Source organism: Mirounga angustirostris, unplaced genomic scaffold (assembly GCF_029215605.1).
Source record: "Mirounga angustirostris isolate CCGP_5_RB_7025 unplaced genomic scaffold, mMirAng1.0.hap1 SCAF_9, whole genome shotgun sequence".
NCBI classification, from domain to species: domain Eukaryota; kingdom Metazoa; phylum Chordata; class Mammalia; order Carnivora; family Phocidae; genus Mirounga; species Mirounga angustirostris.
The window spans coordinates 68,049,404-68,072,544 of NW_026991717.1; positions in this window are offsets into that span (position 1 = coordinate 68,049,404).

Below are 23,141 nucleotides of genomic sequence, written 5' to 3' on the forward strand. Positions count from 1 at the left end.
AGATTAGAAGAACGATAGTGTATCAGTGGGGCTGATCTATTTCAGTTCTTTGATGTTTCCAAACACCCACAAATGGAAAGATTATTAATTCACTTGTCAGAAGTTGGGAGGGGGGGAATACAACTTCCTCTGGGCATATAGAGTCATCCCTCAGAATGACTGATGTATGTCAGTTTGATTCTGTTGCTTTCTACTTAATGAAGAAAATATACCGATGATTTGATGGTTCACATAGCTGTGTGATGGATGTGACCTTAATCTAGATGTACTTTGTGAGAGGACAGCACCAATATATTCTCTTAGATTTAAGAGCCTTTCGGTGAACTGCAGGCCCTTTTGGCCTGTGTATGAGAGAGTGTGTGTGTGTGTGCGTGCAGATGCACGCACGTGCACATGCACATTAATGCGCACGTTGGTAGGGATAATGGGTGCCAATGTATGAACTGGATTTAAAAATTTGGAGAATACCCTGGACAGACTGAAGTTATTTAGTCTAGGAAAAGAAAAGCTGAAAAATTCAGAATTTATAATTTTTAAATCTCAGATATTTAAAGGATTAAAAAAATGAGGGATAACAGCTGTGCTCTCTAGCCTCTGAGGACAGAGACACTGTATTTAAAATTGAGGGTGCAGGAAGTTAGGAAAGGACCAGAAAGAACATGGTTTCTCCTTTACCTCTCCTTTTTTTTTTTTTTTTTTTTGAGAGAGAGAGTGCGCACGGAGTGGGGGGAGGGGCTGAGGAGGCGGGTTGGAGCAAAGGGAGAGGGAGAGAGAGAACCCCAAGCAGGCTCCATGCCCAGAGAGGAGCTCCAACCGGGGCTTGATGCTGGGCTTGATCTCATGACCCCGAGATCATGACCTGAGCTGCAATCAAGAGTCAGTCACTTCACCGACTGAACCACCCAAGAGACCCTGCCTTTTTTTTTTTTAAGACTGTTCCTTCTGCAGGGAATACTTGTCCCACCACCTACTTTCACTGAATGTTCCTATTCACCCATTAAAAACCAGCTTGGGTGTCCACTTACACGGGAACCCGTACTAAACTCTTCTCCAGGCTGGCTTAGTGACCTTGCACTGAGCCTTCATAAAAGTCAGTGTTAAGAGCTGCATGGAGGGCACCTGGGTGGCTCAGTTGGTTAAGCGACTGCCTTCGGCTCAGGTCATGATCCTGGAGTCCTGGGATCGAGTCCCGCATCGGGCTCCCTGCTCGGCAGGGAGTCTGCTTCTTCCTCTGACCCTCACCCCTCTCATGTGCTCTCTCTCTCTCTCTCTCTCAAATAAATAAATAAAATCTTTAAAAAAAAAAAAAAGAGCTGCATGGAGATGAGACACTTCTCAATCAGTATGTGGCTCCTTGATGGTAAGAACTGGGCCTTACACACGGCAACCGTATGTGACATTTATTGTCAGTCTTCCATCTGGGAACGGCCTTATAGACTCAGAGTGTATGAAAACTAAAAGCATCCTGTGAAGACATGAAGTCAAGTCCTTTATGATATGGTTGAAGAACCCCAATAATCTAAAATCAATACAGTGGGTTTCTTGGAAAACAGTATGATCATTCATCTTGGAGGATTGGAATATTTAAGAAATGGTATTTAGATTGGTTTTACTTTCTTTATATTTTGCCAAGTGTGTTTTTTTGTTTGTTGTTTTGGTGGTTTTTTTGTTTATTTATTGCTGCTACGATAACAAAATACTATAGACTCGATGGCTCAGATAACAAAAATCTATTTTCTCACAGTTCTGGGAGGCTAGATGTCCAAGATCAAGGTGTCAACAGGTTTGATTTTTTCCAAAGGCCTCTGTCCTTGGTTTGCAGGTGACCCCCCTGTTGTGTATTTTTGCATCACATGGTCTTTCCTCAATGCACATGGGTGAATCCCTGATGTCTCTCTGTGGGTCTAAATTTTCTTGTCTTATGAGGACACTAGTCAGATTAGATGAGGGCAGATCCCAATGGCCTCATTTTAACTTAATCACCTCTTGAAAGGCCCTATCTCAAAATACAGTCACATTCTGACCTGGGGGAACACAATTCAGCCTATAATACTAAGTGTTTTCAAACTTCTAGGTACCCTTATGGTTAGAGGGGCTGTATAATTTATTGCACAAAAAGGGATACCTTAGAGAAGGAAAAGGGGCAGGATAGCTGATTGAATGGCAAGCCAGACAATGGGTGTAAACTGGATCTGTCCTGAGCAAACCAAGACGTGTGGATACCTCATTTAAGACAATAAACAGCCATTGAGCTCCTGTTCCAGGGCCTGGAAACCTGGAGATAATAATAACCTGCCTCGGCTCTTGAGAAGGGCTGTTGAAGCTACATCTCCAACAAAAAAATTAAAATTTATGTCAATAATAATGGGAAACTAGTATTTAAAAAAAAAAATCAATGCCTTTGGTCCATTCCTGACCACCTGGATTAGAATCTCCAATGCAGGAGCCTAGCCATGAAGATTTTTTTTTATTTTCCATACCCAGGGGATTCTAATGCGTGTTCAGGGCTGAAAACAACTTAGAGACTTGAGCATAAAATGATGAGAATCAGATATTTGGAGGGGAAATTAGGAAGGGAGGCAAAGGGCAGTATGAGGTTCTCCCAACAGAGCCGCCCTTGTTTATGTTGTATGTGAAGTTAGTGATGAAAAGTTATAGATGGAAGACTAACAACAATTCTCAAGTCTTCTGGAGTGGAAGCAGTGGCCATGGTCATGAGAGGGCCTGACTGAGGGTAAATCCTGGAGTCAACAGAGGAGAAGGAGCCCAGGATGGAGGTCGGAATAGAGCTGGCTAGCAGAAGATATTTGCAAAGTGGTATCATAAAGCTAAGGGGGGCAGAATCTCCAGGAAGAAGATCTGCTATTCCTTCAATTCAATTTATAAAATAGCTAAATAAAAGCTAGATAAAAGCCTCGAGAAACTCCATTAGATTTGGTGAGTGAGTGGGCTGTGTGAGAAAGTAGAAAGAGTGAGCACAAACTGTCCTTTGCCTGAGCTAATTCCAGATCTCCTGCAGCTTCGATGGAAGCAATTAAAATTCGAGCAGACAAAGGGTAAATCATCAGTCCTGTCTCAGCTAGGGCTCTGATATTCAGGCAGGCATGGGTAGCCAGCTCTGTCACCACTCAAAGCCTATGTTCATTTAGAAGATTATTGCACACCGGCTAGATAGACCTGGTGGAACCAAACCCAAATGAGTAGTTGCAGCTAAAATGTACTCAGCTTTGAACCTTGAGGGCTGTAGGCAAGGTCAGTGCATAAATCTGGAGATCTCTGAGGGACACGGATGCCAAGTATCAGTGCATTACTGTTGTGAATCAGATCCATTATTCACCCAGGCCAGTGTTCTAAGTCTCTGACAACCGTGGCAAATTGAGTCGTGTAGAATGGACCAGTTCTCTCTGGCTCCAAAGACCATGGATGCTCTCTCAAACATCTTTATTTAACTTAATAAATAAAGGATCTATTCTCTATAATTACACTCCAAGTCCCAAGTTCCCAACCCCTTCCTTGAAAGTCCCAATCTCCAAAACCAACAAGCAAAGAAAGTCATTCAAAACAATTCAGTGTTTTCTTGAAACTTAAGGGTGCACAAGGGCCTGGACCAGATGTTAAAGGACATATAGACAGGTGTGGTGTACTTCCTACCCTCACAGGGCCTGCAGCCTACCTGAGCAAAATGAGACAACTTCATAAGACAGAGCTCGAACTGTGCCTTACTCAAGGCTCAAAGTATTCTGAGATCCAAGGAGGGAGACATCACATCCAATGTGTGTGTGTGTGTGTGTGGGTGTGTGTGTGTGTGTGTGTTTGGGTAGGGGGTGTGGAGCAGAAAAACTTCACCAAGATGACACTGTAATGGGTCTCCTGGAAGAAGAGAGAAGTAGGTAGGGACCAATATAAATGTTCTCCTCTGGCAGAGAAGCTTGAGGATATATGTGGAGGACTGGGGGATTTTGTTTTTGCCTGGCCTTCACAGAGAAGTAGTGGGAGGTGGGTTTGGGAAATGAGCAAACTGTATTATACACCAAACAGAGAAAGCCACAGTGAATCAGGTAGACCATGTGAAGGGCCCCTCCCTTTCAACAATACTCCTTAATGTCATCATTTTAAGCACTTCCAGGTCCCCAGGCATCAGCCACACTGTTTCTGTCTGACGATGCAGAGATCCCATTTCAGGATCAGCTTTGATTTGGAAAACACATTTCAATCTCAAACAGTAAGGGATTGGAGCAAATATTGAGGGTGATGGTTGGGGATTTGGCAGCATGGCCCCATTAACATTAGTGGGGGTTAGTCTGCTAAATCCCAGACACAGAACAGAATCCTTATGTTTATTCACCAACAGTGACCTTTCTGCTGTAAATTGATACAATATTTCAGAATCACTTAGAACTGGTTAAGCTTTGTAGCATCTCCCTGTCCTAAAAGGGAAATCTTTCTGAAAATTGCTGCCATGCGCACTGAAATATCTGTATTTTTGGGCAACTCTGGCCAGTAGTAACATATGGGCACCTAAATATAGATTTGGTGAATGTTGATACCTCTGAGACATTTGATCTAGGGAACTTTACCTGTTATACCTGTCTCCAGGTAGCTGCCAAGTTTTTTGCAAATGATTATTTTTTTTAATTCTCCCTTTTTTCATAATTTTCTTCTTTCTTCCCTCCATATTTTTATTTTCCAATGACAATAAGAGAAAAAAAATCACTGAAGGTTTTCATGTGAAATCTGAATGGTCTAAAGATTTCTATTCATGATCTTAATAATAGCAAATATGTGTTAATTATATCCCCTCTTATTCCTTACAACAGCCCTGGAAGGAGAATGCTAAGTATGATCACACCCATTTTTCAATTAAGGGAACCAAATGTAGGTGTTAAATCAACTTGCCTAGGTTATACAGCCAGTCCATGGTGTGCCTAGATTCCAGCCCAGGCAATGTGATATTGAAGTCACGTTTTAATAGTTTATGATGCCACATCCAAGAAAGCTCTGCTAGATGAGGTCTCAGGAAACCTGACTCATTGGTCTGATGGTTTTAATTTTTTATTTAAATTCAATTTAGTTAATATGTAGTGTATTATTAGTTTGTGGGTAGAATTTTTGTTTAAAGATTTTATTTATTTATTTGACAGAGACACAGTGAGAGAGGGAACACAAGCAGGGGGGGTGGGAGAGGGAGAAGCAGACTCCCTGCCAAGCAGGGAGCCCGATGCGGGGCTCGATCCCAGGACCCTGGGATCATGACCCGAGCCGAAGGCAGATGCTTAATGACTGAGCCACTCAGGCGCCCCTAATTTGTGGGTAGAATTTAGTGATTCATCAGTTGCATATCACACCCAGTACTCATTATATCACGTGCCCTCCTTAATGCCCATCACCCAGTTACCCCATCTCTCCCACCTCCCCTACAGCAACCTTCAGTTTGTTTCCTAGAGTTAAGACTCTCTTATGGCAAACCCATGGTTAGTTTTAACACAGATGGGACAGAACCCAGTTCTCTGACTTGAAGTCTGGTGCACTTTCCAGTCTTCATGGCTTCTTGACTCATCCAATGTTAAGCCCTAGATTGTCAGGAAAGAAATCTAGAAATATTAGAGAAATGACAGTATTCTCAAAAAGTGGTTTCTAATACTTCTAAAGAGGTCAGAAGGAAATGTGGCAGGCCAATCTTTAGGGGAGGATGTTGGTCTCGATCTCTTGGGAACTGAGATTTCTTCAGTGCAATTAGAACAGAGTGCTCTCACTCGGACTGCAGACCAAGTAGAAGCTGAAGTGAACATTCTGGAGTGGCAGCCAGACCTGCAGGTGATCCTCCTCTTAGCTGTTTTCCTTGATTTCAGAGATGAGGAAATACAAGGCAGCAATTTTTCTTTTTAAAAAACCTAGCATTTATTTCCCCCAATTACAGAAGTAATACCTATTCAGAGGAAAGAAGAGCACAATGAAAAAAATTCTGTCACTCAAAGAATGATCATTAACCATGTCTGTTCTTTGGAGTATGCCTGTGTAGGACTTCTACTCCATAAGTACAAAAAAGTGTACACATGGGACCATAGATTTGTGTTTTCTAGACACAACAGTGTCCATATTGTTTGGTGGCCTTTCTCCATTTAGATATAGATGGTTAATATTTTCCACATCAACAAATAAGTTTGCAACACGTTTTTGATTAGTGGGATAAATATTCTATGATGCAGTGGTGTCACAATTTACTTGAAGTTCCATAGGCTTGGATATTTGGGTTGTTTCCAGTTGTCACTGTTATATATGAAAGTAGGGTAAACGTCACTACACACCTATCAGACTGTTTCTACAGGATAGCGGGATTACAGAGTAGGCACCTAAAATTTGTTGCTACATTTTACCAAATCTTCAAAAAGTCAGCTTGTGAATGTTAGTAGCTGTTAGTAGTTAATAAGAATGTTCAAGAAGCAGATAATTTCTGAGATCTAGAAAAACTGGTTTATAAGATAAGAATACACAGTAAGTAAGTAAGTAAGAATACACATATCTCCTCAAATTTGCTTTTAGGGGACAAGGTGGAGGGAAAAGCATTTTGGGGTTCATTTTTGTATTTTACTAAAAACAATCTGTGTGTGTATGTGTGTGTAATGGGAGCTAACTTTCTATTTTTTTAAAAGATTTTATTTATTTATTTGACAGAGAGAGATAGCGAGAGTAGGAACACAAGCAGGGGGAGTGGGAGAGGGAGAAGCAGGCTTCCTGCCAGCAGGGAGCCCAATGCGGGACTCGATCCCAGGACCCTGGGATCATGACCTGAGCCGAAGGCAGACGCTTCACGACTGAGCCACCCAGGCGCCCGGGAGCTAACTTTCTAAATATAAGGTCTCAGCACAGAGACTCCAAGTGGCTATGACTCCTAAATTTGAGAAAAAAATCTTAGTCCAAGGATTGAGGGTGAGCGTGATGCACAACCAAGTCAGGGATGCATCCTGGAGTATCCATAAAATGATGGCAAAGTTGTGAGTGAGAAAACTGATGGATATATTAAACTCTGAAGACCTGCTCATGCATTGGGTCATGAACCAGCCTCGGCTATAGGACTCATATAACTGGAACCACACTGAGTGATCAATACCCAGCTGGCACATCACAAGGAAAAGACAGAGCCCTAATTCCTGGTCACATAGGTGGCCTTAGCCACAAAGCTTTCCTATGCTGATGCCAGGTCTTTGCCCAACTAGAATCCAAAGACAAGTGGCAGAGATGGAAATTTTATAAGGGAACGATTGTAAAAGCTTACACATCGGGGGGTTAAAAACCAGGCTAGGAAGGGCACATAAGATAGCCAGTCCTTATTAGAAGGATCAAAAATTTCCAAAGGAACCCTTTTCTATCAAGTTACTCTGCAATTTATTTAAATGAAGGTACATTTGATAAAAATAGCAGTTTCCTTCTCTGTGCCTGGGTGCTAATGAGCTCGACAGGCATTTATTCCTCGCTTTGATATATTTGTTCCCCTTACCGCACCTCTCTCTGGCGTTCTTAGGGTCCTCAGGTGTTGAAATGGGGGTGGCTAGTACTTAAAAAGACTTTCCTAGGTGAGAAAGTGCAATGACGTAATGACTTCTTTTTTAAGGAATGAGGGGAGAAGGGAGGTGAGTGGTGGGCAGAAAAAGTAATGTTTTAAGAAAATTGGAAGTCAAACTCTAACTTAACCTGTCTTCATACTTTGTGGGGATAGATTTCACATCTAGCATATGTGCTTGGGGGCTCTTTGGAGTCAAAGAATTAAATGAGGAAAACAGGAGAATGACAGGTAGCTGGAGTGTAGTTACAATCATAGGCTTTACAATCAAACTGACCTATAAAAATAATAGGGACCCATAATATAGTGTCCCATGATCATCTCCGATTAATGCATTGGATGCATTCATTCTACAAGCATTTACTAAGCCTCCATGTGGGTCAGACATTGAACTACCTTCTTGACTCTTCCATTTTCTAGCAATGTGGTCTAGGCAATTATGTAACCTCCTGAAACCTCAAGTTTCCAGATCCGTAAAATGGGAATAATAAAACCATCTATCTCATTGGGTTGTTGGAAGTTTTAAGTTTGATCGTGTCTGTAAAAAGAGTTCTTCACATTGCCTGATACCTACTAAGTGCTTTAAAAAATGTTGTTGATTTATTGTAATGAGTATCACTATTAAGACTTCAGGTATTGAATATGGCCATTGGTACGCTGAGTTCACAGCCTTTTCTGCAAGAAGACTGAAAAAGAAGAAAAGAACATAGGAATCTAGGTTTGTGTAAGGGACATCAGCTTTTTCCCATCCCCCAGTTTGTCTCAGGCCTCTGCAATGACTCCCGGGGTCAATTTAATGGAAGAAGCAGGTACATGTAGTGAACTCATGGTCTAATCCAGCTCTGACACCAAAGAAGGTGGACCAGGCTGCCGGAACATCAGATTCCTTGCTGAAGGAAGAATGGCTAGGAAAGAAATCCTTTTTTATTTACCTAGAATTTGGCTCTACTGCAATGTCTACTTTCATTTGTGTAGACCTTCATAGTGTCCAACAAGATGTTATCCACATTCTCAGATGATCCTCCCTCAGAAACCTTATAAGACAGAATAGAAAATAACCCCATCCTACAGATGAGAAAATGAGGTTTAGAGACACATATTCTTTAGACAACCAGGTTAAGAGTCAGAGTTGAAACCAAACCCTACTCTAAACCCAAACTTCTAGTTACTAGAATGTTCTGGAACTCCTAAGACTGCCCCCTTTACAGTGCATGTGAATATCTGCTCTTCAGAGGGCTTTTCTGGGCAGAGGGAACTTATTTTAACCTTGGCCAGATAAAAGCATGATTAAAAAAACAAAAGTTTTGGAGACATTGCAAAGCATGTATAACAAATTCTAAAACCAAAGAGAAATTTGAAAAATACTATTGTTATTATCTCTCACCCTGACCTGACTCTTGTTCAAGATCAAGAGGAACTGACAGCCATTTTAGTTTATTTGTGGACTCCTTAGGCATTACTTATGGACTCGTTTATTGAATTAACAGATGTGAAGTTCTTATGGACAGTGTCTGGTACATAGTATGTCCTCAGTGAACTCATGTATTGTTGAGTGAAAAAGAATTTTATTTATCAAATGCTTCTTAAGGGTTTTCTGTGTAATAATGCATTTGGTAACCACAACAGCCCTATAGGCCCATTTTATTTTTTATTATTTTATTATTTTATTTTATTTTTTTATATATAGAAAGAGTGCGTGCACATGACGGGGAGGGGGTGCAGAGGGAGAGAGAGAATCTTAAGCAGGCTCCACACCCAGCAGGAGCCTGCTACAGGGCTCAATCTCGTGACCCTGAGATCATGACCTGAGCCAAAATCAGGAGTCAGTTGCTGAACCGACTGAGCCACCCAGGAGCCCCCCTATAGTCCCATTTGAGACAAGAGGAAGTGGAAACCCAAAAAGGTTATAATGTACTAAGTGTGCTATAAACTTATTTTTGGCTATATGTATTTGCATGCAGAAATGTCTGCAAGGAATATACCCATCTCTGAGTGGTAAAGAAATTGGATGATTTTAAATTTAACTTATGGATTTTCCACAAATACAATATAATTTATAATACTTAGATATATTATTGCAATATATTTACTTCTGTAATCTTACAAGAATTTTTAATTACTGCATTTAGAGGAAAGTAGGAAGTTTAGCACTGGTTTTCTGTGACTTTACCTTTGTCAATTGTTTATTCATGGAAGTTTTCTCACTCAGATTAAATACACCATCAGTTTCCAGGCCCTGAATGCTACAAGTCTCTACCCTACTAAATGCAGTGTCCTTGTAAGAAAGGTATTTTCAGACCAGTTTACAGACGGAAAAACTGAGGTGAGTGGCTAGCTTGCCCAAGGCTACAAGGAGAGAGTTGGTGTATCTAATCTAATTTTGTCTTCCCCAAAATCTTGTAATAGGCTTAAGAAAGCAGAAGGAGGTGGAAGGACAGAGGTAAGAGCTCAAGTCACTGACCATTAGAGAGAGGAAGACTCTTGGTTGAATCTATCCTCCCTGTGGATGATTCTAGAATCCTAAAGCAGGATTGGGTACAATGGGGAGGCAGCGGGTAGCTGTGAAGGTAGACCCTCCACTGAGATTGGTCAGGTAACATTGGGAGATGACTGGGATATTGGGGAGGATAGATTTGTAAGACATACCCAACAAGTAATTGAGAAATTCTAATGCTATCTCTGCCCTTGTCAGACTTAGTCCCAAATAACTGTGGGCAAAATTTCTCATAGGCCAGCTAGCCTGCCTGCTTTCCTTCCTTCCTTCTTTCTTTCCTTTTTTCTTCCTGTTCCTGCTTTTATTGGATTTCTATCGTTTCTCTTGAGGAGGAGTGGGTTGGGCAAACACTTCGTAAGCTCTTTCACTCCAAGGATGAACTTTTAAAATGTTTTTTAGGAAAATTAGGGGTGCTGTGTAGCTCAGTCGGCTAGGCATCCAACTCTTGGTTTCCACTCAGGTCACGATCTCGGGGTCGTGAGATGGAGCCCCACGTCGGGCTCTGCGCTCAGCAGGGAGTCTGCTTGAGATTCTCTCTCTCCCTATCCTTCTGCCCTTTGTCCCCCCCGCACCTCCCCTCCACGCAGCTGCGCGCTTCCTCTCTCAAATAAATAAATAAATCTTTTAAAAAGTTTTAGGAAAATTAAAATTTTTGGCACAAAGGAAGAAATTACTAATAATAGACTTTCAGGTGTCAGTGAAGGAGACATTTTTAAGCAGGGTCTTACTAGCTCATTCAAACTACACCAGAGAGAGTATTCTGAATCATTCAGCTGTCTTAGATTCACGGGCTCCTGGGGTTGGCAGCAGCATTGTGTATAATTAGTTCAGCCTCTAACTGGGTGTTTGAATTCCCTATACAGCCTCCTTCGCCAGTGGCTGCCTACATCCAGCTAGTGAGAAGCTGGTTCCCTTCAAGAGAGTCCACTCTAACTTCTGGACCTCTGATTGCTTAAAAGTTCTCCCTCATGTTGATCTGAAATCTCCTGCCAGAACCTGAGGCACCTTTCAGACAAGAGCCCAATAGAAAAGGTGTTTTTGTAGTCTGGTTTCTTCCCACTCAAACTCACCCACTGGGCTTGCTGTCTGGGGTGGAGTTATGGCCATTGACTTTCTTCTAGAGGAAAACGTTACTGCTGTGATGCCTGATACAATGTTCCCAGTAGGAAAGAAATCGTTTTGAAATTCAAGGGTTTTGGAATTGAAAAAGACAGGGCATGGAGAAGTGTGTCAGAATGTCAGAGGATGTACATAGTAGATCCAATGATTCTCTCTTTGCCAGGAATAAAAATTTCATTCCAAAAAATAGAAGTAAAATTCTAGTAGCAAGAGCATTATTTACCCTACGCACACGCAATGATCATTGTACCAGGTTCATGTTTGGAAAAACAGGCAAATTTGTTTGTTCATTCAGATCAAACTGGTATCAAATAACCGCAAATTCGTATGTTGTCTTTTCTGTTTTGGTTGCTAGGCACACGGGATTCACGGGAAGCTTGCTAAATATGTTTGACACATTTTTGCATGTGAATCATAAATATTAGTGGATTCCTTTCAGCAGTGACTGTCATTCAGAAATAGAGCTTGAACCAAGCTTTCCTCTAGGGGAAAAAAACCTGGATTTCAGGCTGAAAGAAGGCCTGACAGGGCGCAGGAGCAGGTCCCCAGCTATGCGGCAAAAGAGTAGTGAAAATGGCAGTCCTTTATGACTGTCTGCCATTTTGCAGTTAACAAACTACCTCCCCATTCACAATCTCATTTTACCCTCACAACTCCCCGGTGAGATAGGTATTAGGGCTGGCAGCTTCCACCGTCCCAGGAATGAAGTCGTGGGCCCCTAAGAGCCATAATGAGAGGGGAAGCCCTTGGGACGAGAGTCTCCCGAGCATGACTCTAGCTCACGTTGGCAGCGCTGAGGCTGTGCTTGTCCAGTGTGGGATAGCACACTCCACCACCCTGCTGAATCCAGACATTTCATTTCTTATCTTGGTTTGCTCAGTACCGAGCCAGTGGCGCTTGCATAAATGTCCTTCTGGCATGAGGGAGGGTGGGGGAGAGAGAGAGAAGGGAAACAGCAGCGGTCAGCAGAGTGTCAGGCTGGGGACCTGCCATCTCGCTGAACAGAGCTCCGGCCAACTCCAGCAGTGTCCTGGGTGCAGCTCTGATTACGGCTGATGGGATTGTCCCCAGGCCCGGGTTACTTCTTGCCCTTAAAGAGAACAGGGAGAGAGCATCCCTTAGCTGTTACCAAGGTGTCACTTGTAAATCATTAACCAGGAGCAGAGAGAGGAACCAGAGAGAGGTGAAAATAAATGAACCCTGACACAGAGGCCTCCCCGTGTCACATCTCAGATGGTTAGCATCTGAGCATTAATTACCTGGTTATCACAAACATGCAATATGTTGGGGGTGGGGCTGCATTTTGAACTTGGTTTAACTCTGTAGAGTTTTCCAACATTTAGTATTTTCCACAGGGGCTGGAAAAGCCCCCTCTGTCTCTTGGGTGATCCAGTGGACCCCCCTGCCTCCAACGGGACTGTGGACGGCTAGGCTCCCCTCGGCCGCTCTTCTTGATCTCCTGTCTCTTCTTTCTCTGCAGTTCTCCGTGGTGGATCACTGCATAGCCACCGTGTAGGCCCCACTCCAAAGACTCAAAGCCTACAGAGTGTTCCTTTTTTCTCTGAGGGTCTGCTACTTAAAAGGGCATCAGAAATAAGACTGGTGAATGGGAAGAATGGTTGAAGCTGGTTGATCAGTACATAGGAAATCATTATTCTACTCTACTTTATGTGTAGAAAGTGTCCATAATAAAACATTTTTGAAAAGACAATGCATCAAGAAGAGTGGATTTGACTGAAGCACAGAATGGAAGTCTTGATTCATTCAGGCTCTGGAGTCAGGCTGGCCCGAGAGCAAATCCCAGCTTGGCAACTTTCCAGCAGGAACTGACCATTTCACTTAACATCTTGAGTCCTCCTTATCTGTAAAATCAGACAAAAATTGACAGCACTGAGTGAGATAACAAAGTTTTCTTAAGTGACGAAAGTCATCTTTACTAAGTTTAAGAAAAAAAGAGGGGAATGTAGTATAAGGATCTAAGGGTATTTCAAAATTCAAAGACGGAACTACCGCTGATTCTCAAGAGTGACTTGGAATCAGGGACTCCAAGGGCATAAAGGACCATACTTGGGTTCATGTCTCTGGGCCTCTCTGCATGATTGGTCTACCGTTCCCTTTGCCTCAGACCAGCTCTCTCTACTGCCAGTCTGCATGAATGAAAATTTGGCTATCAACAGCAGCTCCCAGGTTTACCTTCTCTCAATTCAATCACACAACCAGGTTGAGTTTGGATCTCCTGGTCTGGATTCCAAGTTTTCTGGAGCACATCTTTTGTCTAGCTTGAATAAGAAAGAGGTCTACTCTCCTCAGCCAGGAGCTGAGGTCACTCTGTGTTAACACGGAGGCTCCATGTGGCCATGTCAGTGGAGCTGGCAAGGAGAAGTTCCCAAAGGAAAGGAGAGCAGTCTCCAGAAAGTGATCAGGGTGAGGTGGTGGTGGCGCGGACAGACAAAATGATGAGTCAAGATACAAAATATTTAGAACATAGTAGTCTGTCGTTAAGTATTGGCTCCTACTCATTTGAGTTGACTCATCTTCATGCCCTCCCGGGCAAAAGCCTTAGGTTAGCCTAACCCGGTAAGAAGAGGAGGACATCAATTACAACTCTTCCTTCATTCCTTCGTTCCAGCGTGCCTCCTCTGTGCGGGGCAAAAGGAAACGGCAGGAGCAGAGACAAAAACCCCTGCCCTCATGGCACCGATGATGGAGCGATACAGTAACAAAGGCCAAAATACATAAGGCCTCGGAGAAAGTGGAATTGGAAGTGTGGGGGGTTATAGTTCTAAACAGGCCAGCTGACAAGAGAGCGTCCTTTGAACAGGGACTTGCAGAAGACGAAGGAGTGAGTCATGTGGCTCTCTGGGAGAAGAGTATTCGGAGGGAATAGCTGGCACCGAAGGCCTGAGTCAGAGGGAATGGCAAGAGGGCCACTGCAGCTGGAGTAGAGTGAAAGAAAGGAAGGGCATGAGGCGTAGAAAACCAGTGGACCTTTACCCGGATCTTTAGGAGTTTTCTACCCAAGGAAGAGGAGGAGAGGTGTGATAAAGACTAATGCTGGTGGCCAGAGCACCTGTCTCATCCATTCTTTAGTGATCTCTAAATAAACCATTTCTGATGGGAGACAGCCTGGTATGAGTCAGTTTTTCACACCGTAAGAGTAACAGGAAATTACAGACAGGGTTGCAAACCGAAGGCCTAGCTGCATGGAAATGTCAGGACACCCCTCACCTCCACAGGGCTGTTCTTTACCGAGCACCTGCAATAGGTGCACACAGTGCTAGGGGGACATCCACGGGTGCCGTGAAGGTTGAATGACCTTTTGCACACGGCCGGGCCACTCTAAGAAAGAAAACTAATCACCACTTCTAAGAGATGCCAGCACACAATTTTTTCAGTGCCCTTAATTCTGTCTTTGAGTCAAGAGATGATGAGGTCGTGCCAGAGGAAAAAGCCCCTGTTACATGACCGTGTCCCACAGCCCTTTCTGCAGTGGTCACAGTGGAGAACTTTGAGCAAGGACATTAGTTACTAAAGGGTCAGGAGAAAAGAGTAAGAGAGCCAGAGAGAAGCCCTTCCCTGTTCCCAGAAAATCAGCACCTATGCAAACCCACACTAACGTGCTGCTCTTGCCCGGAAGCCACGATCCGTTTAGTACCAGAACAGAGTGTACTTTCATGCCACACGTGGCTTGTTCTGAACCTTGGGCAACCGCACGTAGGAAAGAACGCATGGTCATTGGGGGAGGGATCCCAGAAGTTAAGCACCTGTCAAACATCTGGGCAGAATGAAAGAGGGAAATATAATTTAGACAGAGGAAATGAATTACAAAGGAAAAGCACGAAAATCCAATCCTCCTGTAGCAGGTGGTCCAGAAAAAGGCGAGAGTGGGCAGAATAAGCTTCTTAACTTACCTAGATTAGCAACAATATTCTCCCCCTTTAATAAGTGCTTCTGATGATCAGAGCAGGGAACTTCTTCCTGTTTGGAATGGGTGGTGTCTCAAAGAGGAGCCATGTCTAAGAGGTAATTTGCATCTCTCTTTAAACTTGTGACAAAATGTGTAAACATGGGGCGCTTGGTTGGCTCAGTCGGTTGAGCATCCAACTCTTGATTTTGGCTCAGGTCCTGGTCTCAGGGTCGTGAGATGGAGCCCCGTGTTGTGCCCCACCCTGGACATGTAGCCTGCTTAAGATTCTCTCTCTCTCTCTCTCTCTCTCCCCTCCCCCACCTCTTTCTCCTTCTCAAAAAAACAAAAACCCAGCAACAAAAAGTATAAACCTACACAAAAATATCAGTTACATGGAGGAATGAAATGAGGCAAGGCAGAGGAAGTAGGACGTTTTCCCACATTTTTCTCACGTGTACACTTCGGTACATTGACCCAACATGTGAATTTGGTTTTCTAATCATGATATGAATTCTGATAACTATAATTTCTCCTGGGCATCTTTGACACCAACAGCAGAGAATTGGGGGGTAAAATATGCCAAATCACACTATACCACAGAGCACATCGTTATTAAAATGCGGGTCTATCTAGCTACTTATTCATATCTAAATCTATCTATCTACCTACCTACCTATCTATTATCCATCTATCATCTATCAATCATCTATCTATCTAATAAACAGTACAAATATATGGCACAAAATTCAAAGGTTATATATTCTTTGCCCCACTCCATCTCTAGTCACGGTTCCCAGAGAAAAGAGACGTCATATGCATCCTTTGTTTAATGGTAACATATGCACCATTTCCACATTGCTTTTTCCTTAACAAAATAACACTGACATGGCTCCTTATCAGTACTGTGTCTATTTTTTTCAAAGGCTGCATAGTATTCCATTGCGTGTTTGTTCCATAATCTATGTAACCACTCTCCTCATGATGAATATTTTGCTTGCTTCCAAGCTTTTGTCCCTGCAAACAATACTCTACTTCTGGATGTCAGGCATTAGTCAAGACAGCTGATTTAGAAATTGGTCAATTTGTTGATGGATAATGCTTGAACTAAAAATGTGGAATGACAGTCATGTGTTTCAGCTTGATGTGATGGGGAGTAATAAAGCACTATAAAGTAATAAAGTAAATTACTTTACCATACCAGTTACCATAAAGTAAATAAACAGTGTCAGGAAGGAAGAAGGGAAATACTCTTGATTATTTTTTTAATCAATTTTCAATCTTTTATTCACCTGGACAGGGCAAGAATATGATAGATACAGCTTTCTCTATTCCAATGATGCCTTTATTTAAGCTTAAGTCTAGACAGCAATTGCAAGCATGGAGAGGTGATACAACATGCTGGATTGTGCTATTTCAACTTGGTTATGCTGGTAACATGTTTCAGAATTAGAGCTGGTCAAGGAAGAAACTTGGGGGTGAGATTTGCAAGGTGGAAGCAAGGCAGTAGATGTAATCATGAAGATTTTCTGGTCATATATGGTGAGGGACAGAGACAGAGGTATCTGGTGGGTTCCAGCTTGTCCTTGCTGTCCTCTGCTCTGCTCCTGGGTCACCTTCACAACCTTCAGCCCTGCAGACCGACAGAGGCATCAAGCCCTCCAGGGGTTTGGCTGTATATAGCTGCACAGGGCACAGTCACCCTTGGGTCTTTCCATGAGTTCCTCATTTGTGGCCCTCCTCTAGCAGTTAGACATGCTTGGCTTCTCAGATTTCCCTGGAAGGTCTCACATGTCCATCCATGTCTCTGCTTCAGTTGGACTGGCTGGTGATTCTTTCTTGGATCCTCTGGCTCCTCCTTGTAGACCTCTGTCAGCTCTTCCCACACTAGTGTAGGGTCTCATTCCTACAAGAAATCCCTTATTCTTAGCATAGTGATCTTGGCTCTGCTTTCCTGCCTGGCCCCTGACTGCTACATACAGGAAATGCTCACTTGGTGGTACCCTTCCTGAAATACCTTACCCATTTCCAGGCCCTGTGTTGTGAGAGGCAGATGAGAAACTTGAGGGTACCAAGGAGATGATTGCTCCTTGCCCGCTTCTAATTAGGCAGCACAGAAGGAGAAGCTTAAGCTTTCATTAGGGGATGTGAATTAAACGTCCAGGGCATGATTTTGAAGGTCTTCAGAAAAAGTGTAAGTTCTCAGTTTGAGATGGCTTAATTGCAGTCCTGCTTCAAGTCAAAGGGATGAATAAATGGCCCCAAGAGTCCTTTCTAGTACTAATGTCATACCATAGCTACATAAGACTCAAGAAATGCCACATTAAGTCAGTTCATCGGTTCCAGCCCATCATTCTTTTTCTCCCAGCGGCCCCCAGAGATGTTTGTGTGAGGATATAGCTGTACTCCAGCATATCACCTAAATGTGAAGGATGCCTTCCAGCAGGCTTTCCCAAACCCTATTAACATCCTTTCCTTTGCCTCCTACTTAATGCCGTTAGTTATTATTTCATTGCAGCTGTTGGAGGACAACCTTGTTTCCCTATAGAACGTCGCTTGTCAAAATTTAAACTCCTGAAGTTAGATGTTTTCTAAATGACTTTGCTGGTCTAAATACGTGGGCTAAACTTGCCTGCAGACCTCTTCTAAACAGTGTCATTTTTCTTTTATGTGAGACCTACTGCTGGGATACCAAATTCTTTTCTTTTTCTTATTGTGGTAAAATATATATAAGAGGAAAGTGGCCATTTTAACAATTTTTAATTGTATGATTTAATGGCATTGATTACATTCACAATGTAATGTGAATTACATTGAATTACATGTGAATCACATGCACAATGTGGTGCAACCATCATGACTATCTAGTTTCAAAACTTTTTCATCCCTCAAAACAGAAACTCTGCAACCATTAAGCAATACGTCCCATTCCTCCCTCTCCGCCAAGCCCTGGTAACCTCAAATCCACTTTCTATCTCTATGAATTTGCCTTTTCTAGATACTTCATATAAGTGGAATAATACAATACCTGCCTTCCTGTGTCTGGTTTATTTCACTTTGCATAATGTTCATCTTAAGATCCCAGCCTTTTTCTGTTCAGAATGAATATAAGATACCCCTCTCCTCCAGTTTGGGAATCTCTTTATGACTTCATTTTATCTTGGTTTCTTAACTGTCATCCTAGGAAGAGGAAAGAGACCCAAATATATAGGGCCTTATTCAAATGTGATGCTTTAAAAACATAAAGTGATGAGGAAATACATTCAACATAAAGTTACTCTTTTACAAGCCTCAATAGTCTTAAACACAAGCATTATTCAGATGAAATATCAATGAAATATTTTTCTATCTTTGTGTTGAAACCTGAAGTCATAGAGCTACTGATATAAACATTATTTCAAGGCTGCTAAGCCCCTGAGTATCTAGTAATGGTGGACAAGTATTTAAACATACCCTAGTCCTTCAATATATGGGAGAGATAACATGTTTGTGCATCTCTAATGCATGATTAATCCTTTTTGACATTTCTCTTCAGTGCTGAGGAAGATGGTTGAATTTGCTTGTGGCTGTATTGACAATAACTTATCTCTTCCTCTTTCATTCCTGAAGGGAAATGTCATAGCAAGAGCCCACCGTTAAATAAAACATGTACATCACAGGTTCTTTTTTTAATTTTTGAAAAACAAAAGAGGCTGACCTCAGAGTCAGAAGGAATTTATACTGAACAAAGAAACAGTGAGACCTAAATATAGAATCTTATTTAACATTTGCTATTTTTCCTGTGGCAAGAAAACTGTTCCAGAGTATAAAACAACAGGAGAATAGTTACTTCCCACCTAGGTAAGCGGACTGTAAAATGATCTACTTGTAAAAATATCAGCACTGCAACAGACATTGTTTATAGTTTGGTTTATTTAATCACTTATTCATCCATCCAACTAATAAAAGTTACCGCCGAGTGTCTACTTTGTACAAGGTACTGTGGTAGGCTTTGTCTGGTCTTCCAATATGGTAGCCAATAGACAGGTTGGACTTTGTGATATCAATTCAATAAAATAAAAAAAAAAAAATCACTTCCTTTGTTGCTCTAGCCATATCTCAAGTACTCAACACTCACATGTAGACAATGGCTAGCATACTGGACAGCACAGATGGTAGATCATTTCCATCACTGCAGAAAGTTCTTTTTTTTTTAATTTTATTTATTTATTTGAGAGAGAGTGAGAGAGAGAGTGCATGAGCAGGGGGGAGGGGCAGAGGGAGAAGGAGAAGCAAACTCCCCGCTGAGCAGGGAGCCCAATGCAGGACTCAGTCCCAGGACCCCAGGATCCTGACCTGAGCCAAAGGCAGAGGCCTAACCGACAAAGCCACCCAGGCGCCCATCTGCAGAAAGTTCTCATGGGCAGCCCTGGTACAGAGTGTAAGAAATGATAATACAAAGTTTTTTCCTTAAAAGAGTTTGCAATCTAGTTGCATATTTATAAAGAAAAGAAGTATAATTTTTGTTTCATTTTGCAATACATGATAGCAATAAAATAATAGGAGTTGTCCTTTTGGGGGCATGTATTATGGGCCAGGTCCTGCTAAATTCTGTACACATGTGGCAGAACTGAAGTAATATATGCCCTTTCTCTGTGCTTATTGGCTTTTCCCTCGTTCTCATCTTCCAGAAGTGTGTGGGAGAGTATGGGCCCTTGCCAGATCTGAGTCTATTGTTATGCAGATTTACAAGAATGGGGAAATAGACACAGGACTGGAATGAGGAAAGGAGAGGGTGGAAGGTAATCCAGCAAGATCCTGTGGTCTCACTGCCAGAGGATGAATACCATGAAAAGAAAGGGTCTGAGCAGCTATGGACTGTAAGGGAAGTCATAGGAAAAGAAAGGGAATTGTCAAGGGTTTGTTGTGGACTATATATACATCCTCCTTCCAGATATAGAGAAATATGAGTAAAAAAGCAGAGTAATTTTGAGGTGGATATTTTTTAATTAGACTGTGTTCTTAGATCATCACACTGAGAGGAGACAATGTGAGTCACAGATAAAGTCATACTACCATTATTCTCATTAATTTCACCTTTACTACTACTCTGCAAGGTAAGCCATTCTTTTTTTTTTTTTTTTTTTTTTTTTTAATGTGCAGCCAGAGAGTCAGAGAAGTTAATACCTGCCCAGGGTCGTATGACCAGTATGATAGTGTCAGATTTGAACCTAGCGATATAGGACTCCAGTGGTCATGCTTCAGTTGTTCTGAGTTACTGCCTCAGTACAAGGAGGATCAGATAGTATGAAGTGCTAAGAAAGTCATATGGATGGTAATAAAGGCTATGAAGTCTAAAGAAACAGAGATTATAGTGAGATGCAGTGGCGACTACATGCTTCATGAGCAGAGTGAAATATAAACTGGCATTGGAGGACTGGTAGGCTTTGATGGAGAATGGGGAGAGGCGGACAAAGGAATAAACAAAGAGAGCATGAACAGAGGGCACTGGCTATAACAAGGGCTTGGGGGTCTTCTGATAATGGCATTCTAGAAGCTGGATCAAATTAGGGGCAAAACGACTAAACAAACACCATTTGATGAAATTGCTGCTGGAGGGTACTTAAAGATTTAAAGATGATGGTTGAAGTAATATTTAAATTTCAGCCTATTTGCAGATTGCTCAGTCCTCGCTGACAGTCTCTCTCAGGAGATAGTAAATAGCAGAACTGGCTCCAAATCGTCTTTCTATGAGATTCTGTTTTATGTGTCAACTTGACGGGGCTAAGGGTGCCCGGATATTTGGTTAAAAATGACCCCGTGTGTCTGTGAGGGTGTTTCCGAATGAGATTAACACTGGAGTCAGTAGATCGAGTAAACCATATTGTCCTCTCCATTGTGGGTGGATTTTATCCAATCCCTTGGAGGCAAATAGAATAAAAATATGGACTAAGGGAGAATTTGTGCTTTCTCTGCCTGTCTGTTCCAGACTCAGACTTGGACTGGAACCATACCACCCTCCTGGATCTCCAGCTTGCTGACTCTGGATCTTGAACTTCTCAGCCTCCATAATCATATGAACCAATACCTTTTAATAAATCTCATGTGCACACACACACACGTGTGTGTGTGTGTGTGTGTCCTATTGATTCTGTTCCTTTGGAGAACCCTAATACATATGGCCTCTGTGGACTGATCATAAAGTAACAGTGAATCAGAAAGTTCAACTTTATCCTCAGCTCCTCAGGGTGTGAATTCAGAGCTAGCAGAGGTACCTCTGCCTGCTCCGATCTCTAGGTCTAGTCTGGAACTAGAGGAATTCCTACATGGTCTGGATGGACAAGATCCAGAGGCCAAGGGGCGCCTGGGTGGCTCAGTCGGTTGAGCGACTGCCTTCGGCTCAGGTCATGACCCTGGAGTCCCGGGATCGAGTCCCGCATCGGGCTCCCTGCTCGGCAGGGAGTCTGCTTCTCCCTCTGACCCTCCTCCCTCTCATGCTCTCTGTCTCTCATTCTCTCTCTCGCAAATAAATAAATAAAATCTTTAAAAAAAAAAAAAAAAGATCCAGAGGCCAAGCATCGGGCCTTTGTGGCCTTCCTATGGCCAAAGACTAATCTTCTTATTGAAATGGCATGACTTCCCATAACAGATAAAATCAGAAAGGGAATAAAAGACCATCTAAGAGACGCAAGGAAGTTTTGTGACCAGCCTTGTGCTGGGAATGTTCTGTTCATGATTCTACCTGGTATCACTTTGAAAATAATCAAGTAGAATCCAGTAATCTCAAAATAGCAAGATGATCAAGCTTCAGTTCTTTAGCTAAGTAGGGCAACTTGTTCCATTGAATCAGACTCTGGGGTTAGCCCTGTCCCGGCCAGAGTTCAGACTTCTTTGCCCAGGGTTTTTGGGCACAGTAACCTCTGCCACATGGAACAGTTAGACCAAGGGTTCTCAACCTGGAGAGATTTAAAACAAGCAAACAAACTTGGAGCTAGCACTCTGCCTCCGGATATTAAGACTTAACTCTCTGGATGGAAATGTAGCATGGATATATTTTCATGAGTCTAGTGAATCTAAAATGCAACCATTTTGAGTTGAGAAGCACTCATGTGAACCATTCCACAGCAATAAGCCACATGGGACCCAGACACTACTGGATTAGCCCACAGAGTCTGAGGAAAATTAAATTCCTGCCATGCTCTTTCATGTCATTTTGCCAGAATAAGCAGAACCCACATCGTCCCCGCACTCACTCTCCTTGTTTTATAATGACTAAGGAGCATCTTTTAGGGGGCTGCTCTCTCCTCTCTTTCCCCCCATATTCCTCTGATCCTTATCGCTTTCTTCTGACTCTGGGCCTTTGTTATGCAGAGTAGAGTCCTGAGACCAGCCCCTGTGGCATTACCTGGATGCTTGATAGAAATGCAGACTCCCAGGCCCACCTAATGAGTGAAATTCTGAATTGTGAGATCCTCAGGTGATTTTTATGCACTTTACAAGTTGTGAATCACTGCTCTATTCAACCTGTACCTGGATACCCCTGGGGTAAATGCCCTGACATTAGGATATGTACTATACAGAGGGGATGGTGCACTCTGTTCCTTCTTTCTGCTCCTAAAAAATGAGGTCATTAGTTCCCTACTATAAAGCCCACTCTCTGATGTTAGTCATTAAGTGAAATTACATATAAAGTGTACTCAGAGTACACTATATATATATAATGGAGAGAGAGAGACAAGAGACACACCAGCCAGTTGTCACTGCAGTTGGCCAGACAAATGATTGATGTGTGGGGAGAAGATGCACTGGAATGCCAAAGCTCAGCACTCAATTATGTACTCAATGCACAACAGCTGAGGGTATGAGCTATTCAGATGCCATCCATATTTCTTGAATCTCTTGTTTTCTACTTGATTTGGCTTCGGCCTCTCTTAGCTTGTGTTGGGTGGGATCTCTTCCCAGTATGGTTTAGTGGCTTCAGGGCAGGCCCTGGCAGCTGGGTCTGAGCCATGCCTTAGGTATTTTGACTATTTCAGTACAACATGGCAAGGAACTGATTGATCCAAAATAAATCTCCTGAGCACACA